The sequence below is a fragment of the Acomys russatus genome, chromosome 6 (assembly GCF_903995435.1).
Source record: "Acomys russatus chromosome 6, mAcoRus1.1, whole genome shotgun sequence".
NCBI lineage: Eukaryota > Metazoa > Chordata > Mammalia > Rodentia > Muridae > Acomys > Acomys russatus.
The window spans coordinates 6801109-6821852 of record NC_067142.1 but is presented as its reverse complement, the minus strand read 5'-3'; the positions used below and the strand labels follow the sequence as shown (position 1 = coordinate 6821852).

General features: G+C 41.5%; 1 protein-coding gene across 1 annotated transcript in view; it reads left to right on the top strand.

The window, feature by feature from the left end:
• Cdh20 (cadherin 20) overlaps nt 1-20744 on the top strand; it is a 256772-nt gene that overhangs the window by 163699 nt on the left and 72329 nt on the right. The window lies entirely within an intron of this gene.

Here is a 20744-nt window from a genome sequence, read left to right as displayed (position 1 = left end):
TGTAAAACATGCTTTCCAGTCTAATACTGGAAAGTCACATAAGGCATAGCTTTTCTCCCTGTCCTCTGGAGGACATTAACAGCTTTATAGTCACTGTGGAGGATCATATTTGTGGAATTTAGGGATTTGCCTTCTAAAAATAATCTGAAATAGTATTCACGGGACAATCAATATAAAACTTTATAGCCTAGTGACAAGTAAACTCCATTTTTCATACCCACAAAATACCAAGATTACAATGTTAACACTGTTGGGAAAACCACCATTGTTGAACAACACTTGACATGAAATTATATGTTGGAAAGATCCACGTACATGACAGAAAGATCTAGACAATTATGAAGAAAGTTGTATATTATGGTTCACAGCCCAAGAATAGTGTTTCCTACCTTAGGAAGACTGCAGCTTCTATTGTGCTCTAGAGAGTACACTGTGCTTTGGCAGTTTGTGGGATAATTTCATATATGCAGCATACTTGCACTTCTGGGAAATGAAAAAGTCTCTGAGCCACAGAAACAATGAAGTCACTTTCTCCAGAGCACAACAGTAGAATCTAAACTGGAGTCCTCCTGCAGCCAGAGCCTCTGCTGTGTTCCTTTCTAGGGCCAACACTCTGAATGTTCCAGTAATCTAGCCCTGGAGAGTAGACAATGACTTAGGTCATCTCTAAGGGATGACCTTAGCTGGCTACTGGTACTTCCATTGTGTAGGTATGAGGAAAGTTCAAAAGGTTAAACATTTGCCCATGATCACAAAGCCTGTGCAGAAAGTGGAAACTACAACATAAAAATCCAGCTGTATGTCAAACCAAGTTGTATCCTCTGGAAAACCAAGTAGGAATCATGTGTCCTTTAATTATATGCCTCAAGCACAACTGCAAGAGCATTTGTATACCACAAATGAAACTGAGTTACTTTGCAAGTTTCACTATGGGCAGAGACAGCAGCTCCAATTGGTACCTGGAATTCTCAGTTCTGCCCTTCCTCCCAACAGCCCATTTTCCTTACACTCATAAGGATTTGGTGCTCTAAGATATGCTAAGGACATTATGAGGAAGCTCCCTGTTGGCCTCTATGGGGTCGGGGCGGGTGCACATGCATTCTTTTTCTTTTCTGCCTCTCCTTTCCAGTATATTTGCCACTGAGAGACCAGTAATGGACTCTGCCTCCAGTTCCTCTTTTTGGTCCTCCAATTGCCCCCTTAGGTCTTTCTAATTCGAAGCACTACAGTGCAACTTGGCACAAAAAAATGCAAAGCCATCCATCCATACCACTTGCATCACGTCCGTGGGACTCTACTTACCGTATGCTTTATTTCAGTTGTAGTGAGTTGGCCCTGGGACATGACTTGTTGGGTCTTTGTGATCATTTATTTTAAGTTCTGGCTTGTGGGTGACGTTAATATAGTTTCTCAAGAAGACATTTTTGCATGACTTAACATTTGGCTATGTCCCCTTGAAATGTACGCTAATAAAAGGGAGGAGCTGTGACTTTAATTTGATCCCATGTTTTCTTTCATGTTTCCTATAGAGGGAAAACCATGTCCATTCAAACCATCACAGTCGACCACTCCAAACAAACATTTTCCCCACTCCGCAGAAAAAAAAATCACAAAGAAGACTGCAGTAATTGCTTCCACATTTGGAGCTTTACATGCAAAGTCGTTTTGACATTCACAGAGCTGGGAGGGACAGCAACAGGGCTGAGCTTCTGGAACTATGAAGCCAATTCCAGGATTCAATTTTCAAAAGGAAATGCCATGTTTGTTTCATGTCAGCTTCTGCTCAGATCAGAACAAGACAGAAAAAAAAAATGAACAAAGCTGAGACCGTTGGTCTGGCTGGCTATTCCCAAGCATAGCAGAGGGCAGATGGAAAGCCTGTGTGCTTGCTGGAGCCCTGCTTTGTCTGTCCCCCACCCCACCCCCACTTCCATGTCACTCTGAAAGCAGCTGGGCAAACGTCACTCCTGTTGAATGAGATTTAACACATACACACACTTCCAAATGTTTATATAAATAACACTATTTTGAAACCACAGACTGGCTGTCACACAGACAGGTGGTCTGGCTGCCTTAGCAATTTTGATACAGGCTTGCTGCCCAGTTTGGCAGGAGCGTAGCCTCCCATCATCCTCTCCCCTCCCAATTAGCCTGGAGTGACAACACCCTGCACAGTCACATTTGCACATGTGACCCTCCTGCTGATGCAATCTCTCATTAAAGGGGGAGGATTCTGAAAAAAAAAAAAAAAAGCCTGTGGCATGTTGTAGATAAGGAGCAACTTTGGAGTGTCAATGTTTATGTGTGTCAAAGAGGAAACTACCCAAAGGGAACCACCTCTCTGCGGTTACATTTGCATATGTACATTATTGTTTCCAGCCACCTTGTATGCATACAAAATTAATGAAGGAAAACACATAGCTAGCATCTGGGGACATGTTCAGTGCTTGGTGCTCACTCTGAAGACCCAAATTTTGATTGGCAGCACCCACATAAAAAGCTGACATGGCCTCAAGTACCTGTAATGGGAGGCAGAAATGGGCAGACCCCAAAAGCTTGCTGGAAGTGCTGGACTCAACAGAGACCCTATCTCAAAAATAAAATAGAGAGTCATCAAGGAAGACATCATCATTTCAGCCTGTGCTTCCACAGACACATGAATAGGTGTGTGCTTCTCCATGCACATGCCACATACATAATAAGAAATACAACTATATACCCTCCACATGTATGCACAGAAGTATGCAACACGCACAGGCAATCAATTCTAAATGAATTCTTTCCCCCTATGTTTAGCTTCCTTACCAAAGACCATTTTTCTCACTGCTACCTGGTGAAAAGGACTTGAGTTTTATATTTGCTGGTCTTCAGCAAGTGCAAACAACACAAACGCCAACCCACCACAATCCCATGTGCTCTCATTGCTGGTGAGCTATGTGTGTGTCTGCTGCACATTCTGATTCTTGGGAGCATGTAGGGACAAGACTGAGTTATTTCAGTGATGGCAGAGGCCACGGCTCACCAGGCCTGCAAATAATCTGCCCTCCAACTGTCATCTGCAGCACACCTGGACAGGGCTGTATCAATCTACTTCTATGCTGTGTTCTCCCTGGTCAAGAATGGCCTTGTTCTCTTAGTCTCTTCATTTTCCAACGGAACAAGGAAAAGAAAGATGCACCTGAGTTCAGTTTGTTCTGTCAATGATTACAAAGCTCTTACTGTGAGGCAGGCCCTGCCCTTTAGTACTGAATGCCATGCAGGCGGTCAGCGATCTACTGAAGAGCCTACTTTTCCTCAAAAGTGCTCAGCCATGTATACACAATCAGGAAGAAGCATCTGTCCATTCTTGTTCTAATGAGAAACAGAGATGCAAGGGTCTCAGAGACTTCAGGGAGAATAAGAGAGTCAAGACAAACTAAATGCAAACAGAATAAAATCAAGATGTGACCAGAAAGGCAGGCAACAATTTTGGCCATGGGAAAGAAAAAGATTAAGATAATGTTGAAATTATTTTATATATTCCACACTATTCAGACAAATTATGCTTTAACAGTTTAAAAAGGTAGCTGCTATGATTCTGAAATGTTACACTTGAAGGTTCTCTCTCTCTCTCTCTCTCTCTCTCTCTCTCTCTCTCTCTCTCACTCTCCCTCCCTCCTTTCCTGTCCTTCCTTTCTCTTCCTCCCTCCTTACCTCCTGCCTTTCTCTCATCCACTCTCTCCCTTCTCAGGTATGGTTGCACATTTATTCAGCCAAATTAAATGGTTAGGATAAAATACCACTGAAATGCATCCTAAAGTGTAATTCCTCTGAAACAAGTATGTAACCTTATTTTTTTTTTAAGTCCCTGTCAAAAGGTGAAAGAACTATATTACACTATGATGAAAAAGAGGTCACTTAGGAAAAGGCTGAAATAGCACTTCTTTTTGAAATGGCATATGGAGGCTTTTCTACCACAGGAAAGACTGATTTTTTTCTTAATGTTTCTCCTTACTCTGTGTTCGTAGCAGGTAAGAGGCCATGTCAATCTTAGGCCCAGGAATAATTTCTTCTCTATAGCTCGATTTCTTCCTCTTTCCCACTTTCAACCATATCCAGCCATTATTTTCTGTCTGTGCTATTTTACTATCTTATAGAAAAGCAGCTGCCAAGAAGTAACTCATAGTTAGATCTGGAAGAGACCCCAAATGATTCCTCCTGAAAAAAGTCACTCATTTTTAAGATAATGAAGTGAACAGGGGTAGGTGTGTATGGCATCAGTTCTAAATCTGTTCTCAGTTGTTTTCCTTTAGCCCTAATGAAAATAGAGAAGGAGATTAGAGATTCAACAACACACACTTTTTTCCATTATGAAGAATGATTTACTCAATGGCTGAATCACTAGAGAAGCGAAAAGGAAGTTTCGGGTACATAGCATGCTATGAGATTCTCAGGGAAAGTGGGGTACAGTCCTCACTGAAATTAGTCTTACAGCAATTAAGAGACTGTCTGTTGGGGGCATTAACAGCCTCAGGCAAGCTCAACAAACCCATATTCCTGGCTGCTGGTAATGACAGATCTCTCAGGGAGTATTATTTAATTAAGAATAATTTGAAAGAGCAGTTTAGCTGAGAAACTACATTTACTTACTGGAAACACTAAGTAATGATAAGTGGAAAAGACACGCAATTTGTTAGCCTTCTATGTTATCTTTCTGAACTACATCCATAGCTTCTAGGTGTCTGCACTAGATTAGTTTCAGCTGTCTGTGAAGTCATCATGTCCAAAGAACTTTATCCCTTACTGTACAGTGCTGTTAATAGTCCGTAGCAGTTGGATTCTGTTAAGAAATCCCCTGGGGCTTCAACTGTTCAAGGCCAGCATCCATTGTCCTTCCCCTTTCTAGGCAAGGGCAACTGCCAGCTCCCTTTGCTTGTATACCTTGCTCCCTCCCACCTCCATCCATCACTTGCTGCTAATCACCTCCCAGAAGTTACGCCTTTTGTCCTAGCTCCTTTCTCAAGTCTAGAATGGAGTATCAGCTACTTGGTGCCTAGCTGAGTCTATCCCATAAACCCCACCCAGAAAACAGCACTCTGACTCCACAACCTGCAGCACGGAAGCAAAACCTGCCCCCTTAGAAGTTACTGGACTAAATTCCCTTCATCCAAACTCCTCTTTCGGTGTAAATTATAACTTAAAGACCAATTTCAAACTGGCAAGTGGAGGACCACTCTAAGTTGTTCTGACGTCCAGTGGGAGCCTGCAGCAGGAGGCAAGTCCAGCATCAAGCTTGGGGAAAATACAACACTAGAACATATTCACTCCACGGAAAGGGGAGAAAAGTAAGTTATTCAACTTTGGATCTCATCTGATTTCTATGGCAAAATTCACAAACTCTTCAAGATTAGTGAGTGAGATAGAGATTGTCTTGGGAAACAACTGTATCCATTAGTTCTTTAGGAAGTTAAACAAAGCTATTTAAAAGAATAATTCAAAATTATTAAGGGAGGGGGAGATTGCCAATGGGACCTATTAACATCCCTGCCAGCAGACAATCTTTATTCTAACTTGATTTGTGATGGACTAGGAACTGAGCTAGATACGAACATGATTGTTAACCAAAACGTTTTCTCCAAGAATTTTGAGGGCAAGCCTAAAATCCCAGTAGTCAGATCATGCTTGTTTTCCAGAGTAGATTAGGGTGGGAGACATAGAGAGAGAGCATGAACCACCTCAGTGGATTAAAGCTGAGTGCAGAAGCAAAGAAGTGTTCTCTTTGATTCCTTTGAGTCCAAAGCAGTTTTCAGTCAAATAGTATCAAAGGCATATGGCTAAACACTTCTTCCAGCAGGGTGTTATGGTAAGGCGTGCTTTGTCATACGGAGTACAGGCAGACTGGTATGATACAGAATCAGCCAATGGATGCTTTGTTCATTTTGAAACAACTTGTGGAAACAGGTTGTTACTTCTTTCTTTAACTCTTATCTGCAGCTACTAACCACTTCTGTTACTTAAATTGACTACTCAGATTGGAATCCATTAGACTTAGCAGGGTATATTTCCCATTAAAACAACTTTCATTTTTGCTTCATTCTTTAACCTTCATTTACTTTTAACACTTAACAGAGATATATTTGCAAAACCCTTCTCCCAAAAGTGGATTAAGGGGTTTCATTTCTGCTAAATGGTTCTTAGACTTTCTGAACTTCTGTCAATTTCCTCTAGTGAGGCCTTACTAGAGATGATGAAAGGGACTGCAAGAAAACAAAGTAATAAATGAAATTTTGCATATTGTCTATTCCAAACAAATCCCAGTTCCTTTACTGACATAATAAATGCAAAGGAATTGTAACTGCCAGTGCAGCTCCCACTAGTAACATCTGAACATCTTTGTGACACTGCTATATGGTATTTAAATATCAAAAAGGGAGAAAATGCCAGCATCAAAGTGGGGAAGCTGACTGTAACTCCCTAATAACAATCACTGTTCCACACCAAGGAGCCAGCAAGCCTGTCCTCGCCTGTGTGGTGTGCAAACTCTCTGCAATCAGCAGGTTGTTAGGGGAAATTTTTCCCTGTTTAACTGACACTTTACAGCAAGAGTAGAACTAATTAGAACTGCACTTTTTAAACAGACAGATAATTCTTTTTGCTGCATATTTTAAATTCAACATTTCTCCTGAGCAAATATGAGTGAAATGTTCTCAGTGGTGGGGAGCCTCCCATGGTCCCTAAGGTTTGCCGAGCACATGAGGGCTCTGGGTTCCCATCACTTACCCGAGACAGGTCTGCACTTCAGTCGGTGGAAAACTTCTTCCCTGGAGTCAGTGCAACCACCAAGGTCACCCCCCTGGCAGGAAAGGGCAAGAGGTTTCTTCATCTCCCTCAGTCACCATTCCTAGTTAACAAGCTTCATAGTCAGGAACCTCCCATAGTCTTCCCAACATCCGCTGCTCTGATAAAACTGCGGTCCCTTCTTCCTGCTGCCCAAACCTGTCCTGTATGATTCCATTTTGTTACTACTGAGCAGCACCTCTGCCTTTCTTTCCTTTCCTGGGTTACTTAGGTTTCATCTTTAGGGTTTCAAGCTCCTTCCCTCACCAAAGCCAGGTAAGTTATAGTGTTGGGAGGCTAACATACTAGTGAGAATCCCGGTCTCACTGTCCCACCACTGGTCCCCAAAATGCACCTCTTTCAATACTGTTATGGAAATATCATGAGTTTCTCTGAAATGAACATTCATATTGCTAAGTTACTGTTTACTTTGTATTTAATTCTATTCCATGTTTTATTAAATTCTTGGTTGGTGCTGATTCTGAGAGTGGGGGAAAACTCAATTTTGTCCTCAGGAAATTCGCAGGCTAATAGGGAAGGGAAATCTCACATATAGGCATGCTGGCATAAGGGACAGTGTTATATGGTGCAGAACATAGGCCTGCAGATAAACAAATGTTCCCTGGAAGAGAAGTTGCCAAGACAAGGGGCAAGCATTTATGTTTAAGCAAAAAGTGTAGAGCTGCTAAAATAGTTTGCTGAATGCATTGGAGACCCCTCCCCATGAAATAGGAAGAGAGTAGAGCAAGGAGAGTAGATGAGAGGCAATGGCTGACTCCAGGAGTCACATTGCTGCCTTCCTTTTTTGTCTGGTCAAGGAATACAGGTTTTATCAGCTATGAAATGAGAAGCCATTAGAGAACTTGTGGATGACAAGCAGCCAATATAGCCACGTAGATTAGGCAGCAACACTAATTATAGAGCTTACCGTGGTCAAGGTCTGAGGTATAAAACACAGAAGAGGGCCAGAAAGATGGCTGAGCTGCTAAAAGTGCTTGCAACCAAGCCTGACAACCCAAATTCAACCCCCAATGGTAGTGATGGATGTTGTGTTTGCACATACTTGTACACACACATATACACACATGCACACGCACACTCACATACATAAATAAGTGTAATTTTGAAAAAAAAAAAAAACCTTAGAGACAAGAACTATTGTCACTCAGGTATGAAGACAAAAGACAATTTTGATAAAAATCTTAGAAGAAATCCTTGGTAAAATCTGTCTGGTTTGAGTAACCAGATATGGTGACAGGCAGAGATGGCATGAATCAAATTCTAATTTCTATACTTCTACTCGGATGGATGGCATTGCCGGTCCTCAGGTTGTGTAAACAGAGCCAGTGGGCCACAGAATGAAAACCATGAGAAGAGTCCCACTGGACTGTGCAACCTCATAATGTACAGTATGGCCCACCAATCTTGTATTTGTACAGTGATGTGATAGTTCCTGTTCTCACTGCTCTGGTAAGACGTACCTAAAAAAGCACCTTGAAGAAAGAGGGTTTCGTCTGGGTCACAAAGGAAGAATCCATCACTGTAGAGAACTCTTGGCAACAGGAGGAAGCAGAGACTGATGAGCACTCCATTCATTCCCTTCTTGGTAATCCATCTAAGACTGCCATCCATGGAATAGTGCCAACGCTCACTTTAAGGTGTATCTTCCCAGATCAGCTCACCCCACCTAGGTGATCCATCACAGGCTTACCCAGAGGCTAATCTAACCTGGATAATTCTAGATCCTGTCCAACTGTTAGTCAATGTTTACCATCACAAATGAGTTCTGGTTGATAGAGGTCACTAGACTGTAGTAGATTTAACATTATTCTGTTAATTGCTTACTTCTCAAAGACCTACATCTACAGCATAGGCTATATATTTTCCTTTAATTGCTTTTACTTGTTTTACTCTAGAAATAGCTCAGTGTTTAGAAAAAATGACTTTATATCTCGTTAGTCATGAGTGAATATGAAACACTCACTACAAGCTTACTCCTGTGTGCTGCTTCCTGCTGCCACACTGCTGAATAAGCCCCTGGCCACAAGTCTTCAGTTACTCAGAACAGAAGAGTCAGTACCCTAACTTCTCGTTTGTCATGCCTGAATGGAAGCTGGCACAGAACCCCTCTTTCATGTACACCCATCTCTGTTGCAGCACAACAGAAATTAGACCAATCTAAAAGAATCTCTTCCTCACTCTTCTCAATGCAAGATTTGCCTTTTCCTGATGAAATTAGAACTGTTGTTTCGAAATTACAGAAAGTTCTTCGGCATTGAGCTCTTGGTCCTGAATAACATGACTTATACCCCATATGTGGCAGAGCACATTTTCCAAGTTTATAACAATATTTCCTCCTACAAGCTCCGCTGAAGCCTTTCCTGCCCTCATTCGGAGCTTTCCTCACCTTTGTCTAAGGCCTCATACTCAGCAGAAGGCAATGGATGTGAAAGCCTTATGAGGTTCTACAGTACAGAGTGGCACATCTTCTGCTTTAAGAATAGGCACACTCACATGCATCTTTTAATCTCAATGCCTTCCCAGGAGCCCAGTGCAAATCATACACCCTGGTCTTAAGTGAGCCCAGGCAGAGAGAGGTGCCCAGCATCCACAACTACAGCAGGCCCCCAAGCTCCAGATTCAGGCACCATTTGACTGCAGATACCCATGAAACCCATATTGGAATCATTCAAGCAAGACCCACCCAGTTCAAGACCCAAAGAAACCATAACAACCAACAATATGATTACTGGTGGCTTAAGCTTCAGAATTTGAATGAGATTTGTTTTATAACAATGAGTTTAGTTGTGGGTTCTTTTCTCTGAAAGGCTGGGCTGAAAATCTGGCCACAGAGTCTTTTTTAGCCTTCTGGAGGCTAGATGAAGAATGCTCCGGCCTAATGATGGGCAGATCTGGTCCCAGGGGTCCTGCTCAAACTATGGCACCAGCCAAGGACAATACGTGCAGTAAACTTTGAACCCCTACCCAGATATAGCCAATGGACAGGACATTCTCCACAATTGAGTGGAGAGTGGGATCTGACTTTCACACGAACTCTGATGCCCCATATTTGACCATTTCCCCTGGATGAGGAGGTCTGGTGGCACTCAGAGGAAAGATAGCAGGCTACCAAGAAGAGACTTGATACCCTATGAGCATATACAGGGGAAGGAGGTCCCCCTCAGTCACAGTCATAGGGAAGGGGAGTAAGGGGAAAATGGGAGGGAGGAATGGGAGGATACAGGGATGGGATAACCATTGAGATGTAATATGAATAAATTAATAAAATATATATATTTTTTTAAGTTAAAAAAAAAAAAAGAACCAGTGGCAGAGAAGGCCTTCTGGGCAGGGAGGAAGCCCAGGGCAGCTGTGCTCAGCTCATAGAACTGTGTCCCTTCTAGAGGGGGAAAGGGTCCTCTGGCTTGTGAAAGGCAGAACTATACTTTATTAAAATAAAGACAAAAGAGTTAAACAACTAGATTTTTAATTCACTAAGCTTAAAAGGAGAAGAGCAGAGAGCTCTGGGGAAGGGATGGTAGGGGGTACCACACAACCTTCCAGCCCCAGGGTTTTTAAACTAAGCTCACTTGAATAGAAGGAGACATTCCCAGGATGCTTCAGGGGCTTGTCTCCAGGGTACCTTTGATATGCTTTTCTTCAAAAAAAAATAGCTAGCTTTCCACACCTTTTGTGTGGTTAGAGTCTGCAAGGAACTATCCTTTAACACATTCCAGTCTGGTGGCCTGTTGCCAGTTGCTCACCTGTGTCCCAGCAGGAAGCTTACCTGGGGGGAGCTTCTGTCCTCTTGCCTGCAGACAAATGCCCACATTTGGTGCCAAAATGATCCAGTACAAGGCCAATTGATGGAGACCGGTGGACAGGACTCCTTTCCCCTCATCTCTCATTGCATAGTTATAATTGAACCCCTTATTTCTGTCCCAGTGCTAGTTGGTAACCCTGTGGTCAAAAGGAACCTGGATTCTGCTCAGACCCACTCAGTTCTCACTCTTTTTTTTCTTTTTTTAATTTATTTTATTAATTTATTCACATTACATTTCAATTGTTATCCCCTCACTTTTATCTTCCCATTCCTCCCTCCCTCCATCTTTCTTTTTTTTCTCTTTTTTAAAAATTTTATTACTTTATTCATATTACATCTCGATTGTTAGCCCTTCCCCTGTTTCCTCCCATTCTTCCCTCCCTCTCACTTCTCCCCTTCTCCCCTCCGCTATGTCTGTGATTGAGGGAGACCTCCTCCCCCTATATATGCTCTTAGAATATCAAGTCTCTTCTTGGTAACTTGCTATCCTTCCTCTGAGTGCCACCAGGTCTCCCCATCCAGGGGACATGGTCAGAAAAGGGGCACCAGAGTTCACGGACATGAGAAGATGGAGGGATTTACCTTGTTCGTGGATCGGGAGAATCAACATAGTGAAAATGGCCATCTTACCAAAAGCAATTTACAGATTCAATGCAATCCCTATCAAAATACCTACAAAATATTTTGAAGATATTGAAAGATCAATTCTCAAATTCATATGGAGAAATAAAAAACCCAGAATAGCAAAAACAATCCTATACAACAAAAGATCCTCCAGAGGAATCTCCATACCTGATCTCAAGCTGTACTACAGAGCAACAGTAATTAAAACAGCATGGTACTGGCAAAGCAATAGACTGGTGGATCAATGGAATCGAATTGAAGACTCAGAGATGAATCCACACACATTTGCTCACTTGATTTTTGACAAAGAAGCCAAATCTATTCAATGGAAAAAGGATAGCATCTTCAACAAATGGTGCTGGTCTAACTGGATGTCTACATGTAGTTCTCACTCTTAACAGTGCTGGCGTCTCCAAATTTTCTTAGAAGCAGCTCATTTGGGGCCATCTTCTCTTGAGTGGTTTGAGAAAAATGTACTTAAATCAATTCCTTTTAATGGGAGACTTGAAATAAATATGACATAATCTTAGGCTGCTGTAATTTTCCCAATCCCACTTCCCAAGCATTTTCTCAACAGTTTTTAATCTTGAGATTTAATGATGAGATATATTCCAGATCACTTCTCACACTGAAGGACGTCCAAATTTCTAATCAGAAGCAAGGATCTCAGCTGTGAAAGCTCCCTATTCTCTTGCCTTGTGCCAAGGTTTCATGATCTTTGGTTGCCCATGCCCAATAAGATGTGAACTAATGTGTCCGGTTAACAACTGGTACTCACTAGTCAAGTAGTGCAGGATAGAGCATTTGCCTACCAAGTACAAGGGCCCTGGGTCTAATCACCAGTACTGCAAAATGAATGAGTGGATACATAAACAAATATTAAAATAAAACACGGAAAATATAGATTTGATTGGATTAAAAACTTGAAGGCAGAAATAATACCAAGCTATTAAATACATCTCTACAGTTAAAAATTCATTAGTCCTTAATGTTTCCTTTGTGTCCAATATTGTGTTGTCAACAGTATACAAATAAAGGGCATCACTTATGTCTCCAAGATCATGTAATATGGATAAAGAACCAAATGAGTGATTATAATGCAGAACAAAGCTGTGAGGGAGAATATGCAAAAAGCTTTAAGACACCAGAAGAGGGAAATACACAGGGGAGAAATAATTTAAACAAATAATAATAACCTATAAGATTAAGTCATGATAACTTTAACAACCTTTTAAAGATGATTTCCCTCTACCCAGGTTTATAATATTAAGAAAACTGTCCAACTCATACTTTGACTAGAGAGCTATGTGGGGCCTTAATTCATGATTCCAGAATATATGTCATTCTCAATATTTTTCTAAAGGAATACATTGGGATTGTTTATTTTCCTTCAACAAGAAAAAAAAGCAATGAAAGCTTCGTTTTTATTTGGTTTATATTTGTCTTTTTAAATTTCTATTACGTTTTGTGTGTGTGTGTGTGTGTGTGTGTGTGTACTTCCAAGTGTAGATATGCATATGAATAACACAACTCACAAATGCAAGTCAGAGAGCAGCCTACAACCCATGGGAGCCCCCACTAAGCCACCTCTCCAGTCCCTGTTTTATTTTGTGAGGGAGTAGATTGTTTCTTTTTTCCTTCTTGGAGAGATTAACACTTGTGTCTGTGTCATGTCTTATACGCTAAAGGTATGAGAGATAAGTGTTCATTGTTCCAGTATGAGGGAGAGAATGTGTAGCGGGAACAGCATGAACAAAGGCAAGTCCAAAGTCCATGGCTACCACGAAGCTCAAGTTTCAGCAAAGCAGCCATAGGGAAGCCACGCGACACACAGGCAGCTTGAGCTATGGGAAGCTGGGTCAAGGCAAGAACTCAGCAAGAAGCAAACGTGCTCTAAGAGAGAAGAGCTCACATTCTTTATGCCCAAAGCTACTTTGAAGTTTTGGACTAAAAAGAGAAAGAAAGTTCTTGCCTCTTAAAATAACCAGGAAAGGAATGATGAATCTTTTATTCTGAAGTCTAAATCCAAATTTACTACCTTGTCTCTAATGAATGCCTCCTCCCCAGTTGCTGCCATCACCAGCACAGAGTAATGGGCCACTCTTACCCCTCTGCTCCCACACTGGCCTTCAGTAAGTGAGCACTTGAGATGTTGCCTCTCTAAATATCTCACCAACCCTTCCTCGTGCAGCACGTCTGCCTAAAGATGCTCTCCCCAATTTCTCCTTGCCTCCCCACCAGCCTTTCTGCAGTTTTTGTTCACTGCAGTGTTGGCATGTCAGAATTGGCTTGTTAACTGTGAACGGCCACATATATTAGAAACACATCATTCTATTGCCAACAGGAGCGGCTTGTGCTTGACTTCCTGCAGCATATCTCGTTATTCTCTGATTTACTTATTTCCTCGAGTACGTTGTGGTATGCGTGCATATATGCATGTGTTCTCATGCATGTGTGTGGGGTCATATGGAAGCCAAAGGTCAACGTCAGGTGTCGTCCTCAATTGCTCTGCACTTTACTTCCTGAGGCAAGGTGTCTCTCTAAACCTGATGCTCATCAATTCAGGTAGTCTAGCTAGCCAGTTAGCTCCAGGAGAGCCCGTCTTCACTTCACTAAAGTGACAGACAGGTTGCCATGCCCAAAGCATTATGTGGATCCTGAGTACCTGAACGCCTCAGGATTGGATGGCACGTGCTGTACCTGCAGAACCATCTCCTCACTGCTACATTCCTCCCCGAAATGGATGGACTCTGCTTTCTAAGAGATTCTTCTATTCTTCTCCCAAGCAGGTTCTTGACATCTTAAACAACACTACTTTTTACTTTGTTTTAGACATTCTCATTATGCAGCCCTGAACTCACTATGTAGACCAGGCTGGCCCTAAGCCTGTGGCAATTCTCCTGCCTCTCCCCCTAAAGTGCTGGAATTACTGGCACATGCCACCACAACTGTCCTCAACTCCTTCTCAAAGAACTTTAATCAGAGAATTATATTTTAAATATATGGTTTTAATAAACAATCACAAATTTAACACAATCATAAATGTTTAATAAGATGAGACATTGGTGAGCACATGGGACAGTTCTCAGAAATCAAAAATGATGTTCTTGTCTAACTGTAGTCAGAGAAATTGCCCATGGACTAGGCTGCAGTTTCATTAGCTTGATCAAAAGTGAAAACCGAAGTCAGGGTAAAGTAGGTCAAAACTTCCTGACACCTTAAAAATTAAAACATTTACTAACTACTGCATGTGGAAGGGCTGGGCCAGCAGGAAACTATTTGCAGGTCTTGGAGACCCTGAAAGGGAAGAAGGGTAACTAATCTCAACTGCAAAAAACTGCTTATACTGTAGATGAAAGGATGAGAGGGCTTGGGCATGAACGCTAGCAACAGGACTCTTAGAGTGGGAATGCCTTTACTCATGACCAAGGGAGGGGAGGTAGAGCTAGGAAGTCAACATGGCTTTATGATAGTACCAACTGTAGTTTTCAAATTCAACTCTTAAGTGTATAATTCATGCTTGCTGCTCTTTTATTTCTCTATTGCTATCACCCCTCCAACACACACACACACACATACATACACACACATGTGCACACTCACACCTTCATCTTCAAATTCTTATTAAAATCAGAGCCACTTCTAAACTTCAGGTAAGTTCTCCTGTGTTTTCTCCCTACCACATCAACCCTACATGCAAATGAACTTCACAGTTGAATTTGCATAGGTTAGTTTGCCTGTAGGGAAGACAGAGAAAGCAAGAAGCTAGAGAAGAGAAAGAGAATTGACAACAGTCTGAACCAACACCATGAAAATTCATGTTACATGACCAAAATTAGAACAAATAAGTGTGCTGCCCACTCTCCCAGAAAATTCTCTGGGACGTTAGATCTCTTCCTGTTTTTGTTTTTGTTTTTTGTTTTTTTTAATTTATTCTTGTTACATCTCAATGTTTATCCCATCCCTTGTATCCTCCCATTCCTCCCCCCACCCATTTTCCCATTCTTATTCTGTTCATTTTATGACTGTCACAATTCCTCAATTCTGTATACCCCAACAGTTTACTAACCATTTTCTTGAGGGGTAAAAGAAGAAAATATGAGCACATGAAATGTTCACGCATGGGTTTTAAGATAGATACAGCCCATATCAGAGATGTTAATTTGAGAAACTGAGGTACTGTGGAGGATGAGAACAGAATTAAAACTCCAGTACATTTTTACCCGGGAAATACTGGATCCATTAAGGATTGAGGGCCGCAGCCTCTAAATCAACTGAGCAAAGCTTGTATGAACTCACAGAGACTGAAGGAGCAAGCATTGGGCCTATATGGGTCTACACCAGATCCTCTGTCTATATATTATAGCTTTCAGTTTAGTATTTTTATGGGACTCCTTGGTAAGTGAATGAGTGGGTCTCTGATTCTTGTGCCTTCTCATGGGGCTCTTTTCCTTCTGTTGGGTTGCCTTGTCCTATTTCAATGTGAGAGCTTTTGTTTTATCTTGTTATGTTTTATTTTGTTAGGTTAAGCCTGCTCTTTTCAAATGAGATAGAATCATAGTGGATCCAGATGGGAGAGGTGCTGGGGAGGAACTGGGAGGACGAAAAGAAGGGGAAACTGTAATCAGGATATATTGTATGAGCAAAACTCTATTTTTTATAAAAGGGGGTAAGAGAAGAGGGCCTCAAAAGCATAGGACTTGGGGTGAGTTCCTGAGTTCATTATGATGAAGGCTGGGGATCTTGTTGACCTAAAGTCTACTGGGAGGGATGGTGTGAGTGGATCCTCTGAAGATGAGGACACAGACTTCTGCTCAGAGCACTCACTGCCTCTCCTGTCAGCATTCACAATCATGCCATGGACCCTTTTCCAAATGGAAACCCAAAGTGGCAAACAGATTCAGGAATGTTCAAATATGATTGACAAATGCACTGAAAATATTGCCTTTGTGGTACTTCATCATGGGCTACTGTTTGCAAGCCATGTGTATTTAAATATATGAACACCACTTGAGCATTTTTAGTATATCTGTCCCTGTGACCACACATGTCATTCTCTAGAAATCTTGCAGTTTATACTGAAGGAATCTGACCCCCAAGGCTCCCACAAGACCTTTGATTGAGATGTGGAACGCTGTAGGATGCTGAGTACATTCTGACATAATGTGGGGCACCGTATGGTATACTGTCATGTCTCATTATGACCTTTATGATCTCCATGAAGTTTATCTTTCCTTATTTTCTTTGAAGAACATTTTTGAGACTCATGAAAAAAAATTAGAGTGAATGCTGAAGAAGTACAGCAATGTAAAAAGAGTGACCTGGATGAACAAAATAAATAAAAAAGGAAGAACATGACTTCTCCTAGGTATGGTGGAGGAGGTTTATTGTAGGTGAAAGGGAGACCATAGCCAGAGGCAAAGATATCTGGGAGATCGAGACTGAGCAATGACCCTCAAGTGGGCCATGTAAGGAGAGGTGGGAGGGATGAGGGAAGAGTAGGAGAATAAAGGATAAGTTAAAAGTGGAATAGGTAACCAAAATGGCTGAATTATATAGGGAAGGGCAACTAGGGGAAGAGTAGCCCAGCCCCTGAACTTAAGGAGTTCAGGGTAAGGGGCGTGGTATGTCGGCCATACCCTATAACAGGCAGGGACTGAGGGATGCTGGCAGAACCTGGCATCCAGGTCCATTTTGATACATTAAATAGGCACCTCAGTTAGCCAATTGTCCTGGGGTTGAGACCTTCCATCTCAGCCTCTTGTTGATAATAATTGACAAGGAGTGATATAATCTTTTCTATGACTGCTTCCTGCTGACATTGGGGCATCGTTATTGGGGACACAAGAAGGCTGGAGTGCTGGCCAAGGCCAGGAAGAACAGGTTGTTTCACTTACTCTCCAGGGTCTGTGGAACAATCTGAGGCTAGGGACATACAGGCCACTTTGGGGCAGTTTTTGAGGCTGGACCACCTGGGGGCTAGCAGCTTCAGACTTATCTAGGATGCAGAGGCTTGGGCTGTTTGGAAATTCCATCGGATGCAAGTAGGAAATGTGAGTTTGGAGCAGTTTGTTGTCTTTATCTTTAGTTGATTGGAAATGTGCTGAAATAGAGATAGATAGATAGATAGATAGATAGATAGATAGATAGATAGATAGGTAGGTAGGTAGATAGATATTAGAGACAAAAAGTAAAGTTAAGGAGTTTAGGGGGAAATTTTTGTCTTGTGTACATTTGAAACTGCAGGGTCCATGGTACTGGTAGTTTGGGGAGGGGAGTCCCAGGACCAGGGGAGACAAAGAGGGTTCCCAGTCTCAAAAATATGCAGGTGGGAAAACTTAGGAATACTTGTCTGGAGTCCATTTGACCTGCAGCATGTGGAGTCCAAGTTGACTCCCTGAAGCTTACATGAATGTTTTTAAGTTTACAAAGTTTTAGATATGTTAGCAGATACCACTGTCAACACATAGCTCACTATTTCACTAAATGCACCCACTACTTCGGTGCACCAAGTACTCTACCTTCTAGAGGGAGTCTCTAACATTCAACCACTTTTGCAGAGACCTCATTTGAGGTTTTCTGAACAGTTCTTTCATTTCCATGAAAACCTCAGGAAGACTGCAATTATGAGGAGAGAGATCAGAGGAAGAACATAAAAACCCAGTTCATTTCAAGGAGAAAGCAGTAACCATCTACATTTTAAATATCACAACGAATTTAAGTAACGAAATAAACAATTCACTGAGAACACACTTTGAGCACAACTTTAATTTCCTCCTACTGTGTTCATTACCAAGCTGTTTGCTTTCTTTCAGACTAGGAGGTGGGAAACTTTTAAAAGATTCATTTAGCACAGAAGTCAATTTCCACTAATGTAGTCTTCACATGGCATGGGTATTCTCCCCAAAGCAGACCTTTGTATACAAATATTCATGTCTGCATCTTCATTTACAGAAACAGTAATTAGCCCCAAACAAGTAATATATTCATATCTGTAGGAAAAGCAGAAATGTGAGAACCATAGCATCTGTAATTGCAAAACAGTTAGGGAGCCTAATCCGGGCGATTCTTTCCTCCTTTTGTAGAAAGCAAGCCTAATTGTGATAAGAACAGTGTTACTATTGTACAGCCTATATTTTTATTTTTTTAAATTTAGGCATGGAGTGTTTCTCATGTGTTTGACCCTGAGGAAGCAAAAACAATATGTTTTCCACCAAGTGTCACTATCCAGTTCCTTAGCACAGAGTTTACCATCATGGAAATCTTCATTACTGAATTGGAGAGGGTCCAGGAAACACCACCTTTCACAGAATCGTGGAGGGCTCCACATTCCCTAGATATAAGTCACTTTTGTGAATATACAGTAAAAAAGGAAGAAAATAAGAATTTGTGCTCTTTGTAGGGGTACCAAGTGGGAGGGGGGGGGATATAAGGCAACTGAACTGCCTACAAACTAGTCATCAAAAAGTTGTCACTGAATTTTTTTCTTGAACTTTTCAAGTCATATCTATAGGTAAGGATAGGAAAGCATACTTGGCAGAAACACTTAACTAGTTTATGAGAGATGGGAGAATATGTTGGTCACTACTTACAATCCTTCAACATTTCTTCAAATCTTGCTCTGTTCATGAAATTTAGTCAGTGGGAGCAAAGTTGGAGCCTTTAAATACACACACACACACACACACACACACCTCTACATGCACACTTACATCTATGGTGCTCAAAAGACAAAAACAAACAAACAAACAAAAAACAAAAACAAAGAAAAGCAAGAATGTCAGGAGCAATCTTGTTTGAAGCACAGCCATTAGCTAAAATGCACATATATGCATACACATAAAGCACACTGTGTGTTGGTATGTGCAATCCATAAACAACAAAACTTTCCCTACTAGTATAGAGTTTTCTATTCTGGTAGCTATCCCTTTATCAAAAATCTTCATAAGGAGGAGCCATGAGTGTTTACTACAGACTTGTACCCAGCCAGCATCTTCTAGCAGTCAGCACTCACCACACATTAGAGATCTGTAGGAAGATTTACATTTCAAGCCCTTGCAGGGGTCTGTTCCCAGATGTACCCAGGAAATATATTTTATGCTTGTCTTCATTATACTCATGTATGGCACAGGCAATTTATGTGATTCTCTGAATGCCAGTGGTCACTTTGGTCATTTACCGGCAATATCTCACCATATCCTCATGAGAGTCCTGAGGAGTAGATAGGAGAATTACTGTCCATGCTTATCAGACAGGAAAGAAAATATGGCAGGCACTCACAGAGTCAATCAGCAGCGCTCTAATCACAATCTGGATAACCTGAGGTAGGCAAGTCAGGGTAAAGACAGAACCAGAGAACAAATTGTCCAAGTTACTCTGTTGCTCTTGGCGAAATTCTAAGTGACTTTGTGTCTTGATAAAGCATCAACCATTCATTCCTTTTATGTTTGCCAGGCATAGTAACCAGGCTCCCAGTTTTGGGGGATGATTTCCTCTACCTCACCTTATATGTCCCTTATATATCTGGGTCTCATCAATCTTTTCCATCAGTTCAATTCCCATATCGTGAGTCCTCCTTCTAAAACACCTCCCTTTCGACAGGGATCAGAAAAAAAAAAGTATCTAGGTTTTCTGTTGCTGAATCTATAGAGAGAAGGAACTACTATCTAAGAACTCACCTTCTACCAATACCACAAATGAATCAGTACACATAAGGCACTACTGGTTTGCATTTTCCTTAAGGCACAGTTAGAACTCAGAAGAGGCAGGATCTACCCAGTGTTCTGCTACAAAACTTGTCTTTTCATCAGCTCTACTGACATGATTTCTCCCAGACTGAAATATCATTGTATGAATGACCATAAAATACTTGTACATCTTTTGTGCACCTCAGTGGTGAGAATCAGTGAGGCGCTAAAACTTGCTCGGGAGACTATAAGGTGGAAGGTGGGACCTGAGTTAGCCTCGATGCATTCATTCTAAGCCACTTTCAAAAACAGGATCACTGTTTAGTTGCATAGATCTGAAGTTCTCAGGTACACACATTTGTTCTAAGGCAGGGCAGCAATTCTTCAAGTTAACAGTGAAAAAATTAAGGCCACAGAAAATACTTCCATTGTTTGATGAGTAGCCTGAGTGCAAGGCTACTTCATCAAACCCCGGCATGGCATGAAAGGGATGAAAGGTTGATGAGGTCATAGCCCAGGAGTGAGGTCACTGGTTAAATCTGACTCCACAGGGACAGAAGAACTGTGAGTGATGAAAAGGTGGTTCCTGGGTAGAATTTAACATTCCTTTGCCTAAACGAATCTTTCAGGTCAGGAAAGCAAATGTGTTATATCGACTCTTAGCTTACTCATGGTGCCATATGACTAATAGCACTTTAAAATCCCCTATGAAGGATATAATGATTAACTGACCATTCACATCCTTGAAAGGTCACATTAGCAGACCCTATCAGCACTCCACAGCAGAAGCAGTA